Consider the following 5,649-nt stretch of genomic DNA (forward strand, 5'->3'; position numbering starts at 1 on the left):
TTCTTGCAATGTCTACGTATACATACCTCGATAGACTGCAACTGTTTGCACCGACCATAGCTCCGAATTCGAGCTCTAAACCTGATGCAAGTTTGATACTGGCCTATCGAGATCGTTGGGTTTTCTGGCGACATATTTATATTTGTCTTACTCCCCATCGTGGAAACGAAATATAATCAACGGCGTAAGCTTGATATAGTCTGGTAAGGAACGCCTGAATCATACGAGGCATTAGAATTTCGTTAATTCTTTTTAGTCACGCTGCGAACGCCGTTTTGTAGAGTGGGGGGTTACACCCTCTATATTCAAGTGAGATACAAAAGAGCGTCAGTCTTGCGTCAACTACGGAAGAATCCTCACGTGAACTATGGCTACATCCAAATCTTCTGCACCAATGGGCAACGTGAATAAAATGTATAAAACATTTACGAAGGCTTCGAAAAAGACTGAGCAAAATCTGCTATTGTCGACAACGTATAGTCTAAATAATTCTTTTACTAAGAAAATAGTCATCGGTCTCGGTCTACGGCTCGACGATCAGTTTGAACCGGTCATCAAACTCGTCAACAACTCCTCCGGAGGCGTGCGTCTGACACCAGCGGCCTGGTCGCGACTCGCAGATGAGTTGGACAATATCTCCGAATACCTTGACATAGAAGGATACACCGATGCCCAATGGTATTTTAATCGGATTGAGCTTGGTGGCTGCAACGTCGAATTGCCAACAGCACACGGTGAGCGAGCCGTCAGATTTGAAATACCTACGGAATCCGAAGTCACCGAATCAGAAGATAAGGAATCAGACTGCCCAGACTCGGCCACCCAGGATGAGAACTTTCAGTCACCCGCCAAACGCCAGAAAGTGTATCAACCCACCATTGTAATGCAGAAATCCACATTCAACGGACTTAAAGCTATATTTGTGTGTGTCGACGAACGGCTACGAAGGCTTCAGCGTTTAGCCCATTCAGTGAACGAGTGCAAGAAATCATACGTCGCATACATAGCCGAGAAAGTGAATCTGACGCAGCTCAAGGAACCGAGTCTTCATCGCATCAGGCAAATAGCGGAGAAGGAATACGGCGCGGTCCTAGAACACATCGCGTCGTCAGCGAATCCTGCCTTTGCCGAGAATTACCTCAGTATTGTTCTCCTTGAAATTACCCGGCTGTTTCCATCATACCTCGCTGCTGAAATCAAGCAGGCCATCGAACTGAGGACAAAGCCTTAGCCAACCTCTGAACAAACTATTTCGACACTACCATCATTAGGCATCGGGATAACCTCCTGTCCGCTATTTCGCAATGAAGACCAAGGGCACCGTACAACTCGAAATTAATCAAGAGGAAATATCAGACGTATGTGTTACCCTGAGAATTTTTTCATGTGAAGAGACTCGGATCAACACGGCTACACCCCGCCAAGCGAACGCAGATGCTGTAGATGAACCATTGTACGTGCCCGAAGAACCGCCTCATCCATTGATGGTACTGTCTATACTCGTGATTGCTATAATTATTATAAGTATAGTGGTGATGTGGGGCGCTGTAACTATAACAAATAAAAACATCCTGCTCAAACAACAAGCAAACAAATAGTAATAACCATGTACGTATTTGCACCTGTGTTAACCGAATAAACCTGTGAGAATGAGATTTGATTTTTCTACGCAATCCACCATTGAGTTCTGTTTCCTCACCCACCCACCCTGATCCTCGTACATCTAAGTATGCCTATAGTCTTGCATTAAGGGGTATGGCCACTGTAAATTTTTTGAAATATCGATTTTTTTTTTATTGGCTTCAAAAATAGTTTAAACCCTCTAGAATAAGGAAAAAAAGGTCCCGTGCGAGAAAAATTTTTTTTTGGCCCCCAAATCATCTTCAAGCGGAAAAACTGTCCTAGATATCGCGATGGATATCGCTGTTTGCACAGTCAATGGCGGCCTTACCAACGTCTTGCAAATATTCAAGATATACATACAAGATATTCACATACAACAGCACAAGAAAACAAATTTGAACTAACTGGTGATGAGAGGAATTAACGACATCAGAGTCAGGGCGGCTAGGTGGTCTAGTGGAGTAAGGCTCCGGTAAAGCATCGCTAGATACCAGGTTCGATTCCTGGCTCCGTCGTTAATTTTTCGAATTTACCAGTTTTTCAAATTTATATCTTTAAATATTCAAGATGTTGGAGGTGGAAATTGGTGTACAGTTATATAATTTCTGCATCGAAGCCAACGCCAAACGCATTACGCACGCGGAGACATCTCCGAGCGACGCGGAAAAAAGTGCGCGCGCGCTCCAAAAATCCACCAGGAAAAACGAAGAAGACGAAAATTTGGCAATCGAAGGACAAATGTATGGTGCTGGGATTGCAGACTAACGGTAAAATTTTTTTTTACCTCCTTTTTTTCATTTTTTCCAATAAAAAACTATTCGCAAAACTTTAAACGCGTTTTTCTCGAAACACGGTTTTTCAGAATGGCACGCAGCATCACTCGAACAATTTTCATTTTTTTTACTTGAAATTTTGACCAGATGTGAACATTAACATTATCTTGAGAATGTCGATCGGGATTTTCAATAACTTTATTTATTGATTTTTTATTAACAAAAAACTAACCGTTTTTTCGTCAAAAATCAATTTTTTTTTTCAAACGCACGCCAAATCCACAAAAATTGATAATTTTTAAAATCCGATCAACATTCTCTAGCTATAACCCTCTAGATTGATGGTTTTTTTTTTTTTTGTTCTAGATTCAAAAGTGCACCAGTGGTGCTGCGTGCCGCGGAGCCCTGCAAGCAAAACATGCCCCGGGAAGATAGCTGTGGAACCGCCATTTTGTTTTTTTTTTGCTGTAAAAAAATTTGATAATAAAGTTTAATGTATGCCCGATAACACCCTTAAAAGTTTTTTTTCAATGACTTTCAATTTTGGAAGCAAAAAATTCGTGAAAAAACCTTTTTTTTTGGACCGTTACAGTGGCGTTACCCCTTAAGAAAGAGAGAGAGAGTGACCAGGTCTATATTTTCCAAGCGCACGTAAGCCTTAGGATAAACACTGACGGCTGGGTAAGGTCAGTGACACGAGCACCCGACACAGAGAGCAGGGATGGAGAAAGAACGAGAGCCAGGGTGGAGGACCTGTAACCCCAAACGTCCAAGCCGCAGAGTTCGCTTCGTAAACGGAGGTAGCGGGGCCAGATGGGTAGGTGGCCCCAGAATCGGCCGCACGGCCAGGGGCACCAGGGTAAGGGGATCGTCCCATGGTCAGGGTGCACAGGCCCAGAGGCCATCCCGTAGAGTCCGGAATCTGGTTCGCGGTCAACGGTACCCGGGGTAAGGGGTCGTCACACGATATTCAGCACGTGGCGAGGGGGTTGCGGGCGGAGGGCTGACGAGCCGCGGAACTTCGAGGCGGAAAAACCGCTCCTTGGTAAGGGGTTGCCGGAAAGGGGTGGTCGTCCGGAGAAGCTTCTAGAATAAAATACCTCCCAGACGAGGGGCTGCGGGGAAAGGGGAAGGGGCCCCAAAATTTGCTCCTTGGCGAGGGACGGCGGGAGAAGGGGATGGCGTCCCAAAATTCGCTCCGTGGCGAGGGGCGGCGGAGAAAGGGGATGGCGTCCCAAAGTCACTCCTAGGCGAGGGGCTGGCGCCGGAGAGGGGTGCGAGGGGGGTTTGTTGTGACGCCCCAAAGTGCCCCTATACTACTGTACACGCACGAATACAGTATCTCAGATCACGTCGATTCAGAAATTTAAACTTGTATGTCGAGGTGGTGCACTCGTGATCTGTGAAAAAATACACCATTTACAATAATGCTGCGTCCGTTTCATAATACATCAAATTTTCAGTGAATAATGCATCAATTCAATGTCTTCAACAAAATGTTGTGAAGCTACATTATGAAACTGCGACTACAGTCGCAATTGAAACAAAGAAACGAATAAATGCGTTGATCAAACGAATTCATGGAACACTTTTCAAATTGTCCTGAAAGTAACAGCACCGAGTAGCGGAAAACGATCTGTTGGTAATACTTTTACACTAAATTGTCACTAATTTTGATAAGATGATTATCATTTTCAAATTGTCATCAAGTACGGTTGAGCATAGGGTACGACGTGTGGGTTGACAATGTGCAAATGGCCGCCGTCACAGAGATTATGTAGAAGAGTCGGAAAGAAACGAACCGAGCACTCTTTGATATGATATGTAGCGGGCAACATTGCAAATATTATGCCCGCGTCCCTGTAAATTTCAGCATTCGTCGAAAAAAATTTCAGCGAGGAGGACGGATTAACATAAGAGGAGTATCAAAGGTGCATAATTCTGTTGTGCAATACTATGCGCGATCTCGAAAAATAACGGATTTCCGAATTTACGCATTGTACATATTTTGAATGAAACAAAATATTTCATTGCACCTGTAAAAACCAATCAAACATTTGTATTACCATATCTGTGAGGAATTGTATAGAATTAAGTATCAAATCTCTGCATCGGTTTACAAACTCAATATTATCTTGCTAATTATTGTCATTGACGAACTGTCATTGAATTGAAATGGAAAGTGAAGCGTGGCGATCGCATTTACGAAAAAATGCTGTCTTTGTCGCCCGCGAAATGGAAAAATCACAGGTCAAAGGTAGATGAATCATCATAACCTGACGATTATTCCTTCATGCTTCTACTTCTGTCATAACATCGGCCATACTTCTGCCGTACTTTGACGATACCTCAGCTCGTCGTGCTTCGTACATACTTATGTCGTCTGGATAAGAATAGTACGATTATCGTATAGAAGTAAAGAGCAATGCAAGGGTTTCGTTCTAAACAAATGCGAGTCATTTCGTTCTTACGCATTACGTATCAATTTGTCGGACAATTAACGAAATTCCAGAATGCAACGGCATATTTTCATCGAAAATAATTTCGAACCGTGGTTTACTGTCCCCGGTTTGATCATTGCGTGAAAAAAACGCTGGATCGTGGCAGTATTGCGCTCATTGTTACTACTAGAATCACAGAAAAGTCGGCCACCCATGTGCTTTCTTGCCGCGGAAATATTCGACGTTCGAAAGTAAATACACGGTGTCAGAATTAACCAATTTTCGCGCATCGTTCTCCGGAATATAAATAAGCTGACCTAGAATCTTGCGACGAACAAGCAATACACTGTCAAAATTCGGGTGGATTCTGTTCGTTTCTTCAAATCATTTTTGTGTAAAATAAGAGTGATAAGCCTTTGTCAATAATGCTGCACTTTGACGAAATCGGGATGATTCGATGATCATTTTCGAAAGAATTTCAATTTTTGCGCTACATCATCTCGACGTCGCCGCGTCGGCAAACGGTAATAGCGGGATCTTGATCGGCCGGATCGGCGACGCGCGAGCGTTCGCTAACCTCCGTGCTACAACGGTTGTCACCGGCAACCGATGATAACAAAATGCTTGTTAACCTCCCGTTATGCTGCTTTCGTGTTAATTATCATCGATAATTTTAAATGCGGACGTTTTTGTCACGCTTCTCTCAATGCAGATATTTTTAAACTACTAATCTTGCTGCTCGCCTAGCTGAAAACAGAGAAAGTCAGTCCAACGAAACTCATCGCGCAGAATCGTCAATGACATATCGTATA

The 5,649-nt window shown here is 43.5% G+C and overlaps 1 long non-coding RNA gene across 1 annotated transcript; it reads left to right on the top strand.

Moving 5' to 3' along the window:
- Positions 1-1,803: 1,803 nt before the first annotated feature.
- On the top strand, positions 1,804-2,877 carry LOC138191260 (uncharacterized). The gene is made up of 3 exons (XR_011177646.1): positions 1,804-2,095; positions 2,191-2,390; positions 2,763-2,877. It is a non-coding gene; the product is annotated as an uncharacterized lncRNA (long non-coding RNA).
- Positions 2,878-5,649: the final 2,772 nt, after the last annotated feature.

The sequence above is a fragment of the Neodiprion pinetum genome, chromosome 7 (genome assembly GCF_021155775.2).
Source record: "Neodiprion pinetum isolate iyNeoPine1 chromosome 7, iyNeoPine1.2, whole genome shotgun sequence".
NCBI lineage: Eukaryota > Metazoa > Arthropoda > Insecta > Hymenoptera > Diprionidae > Neodiprion > Neodiprion pinetum.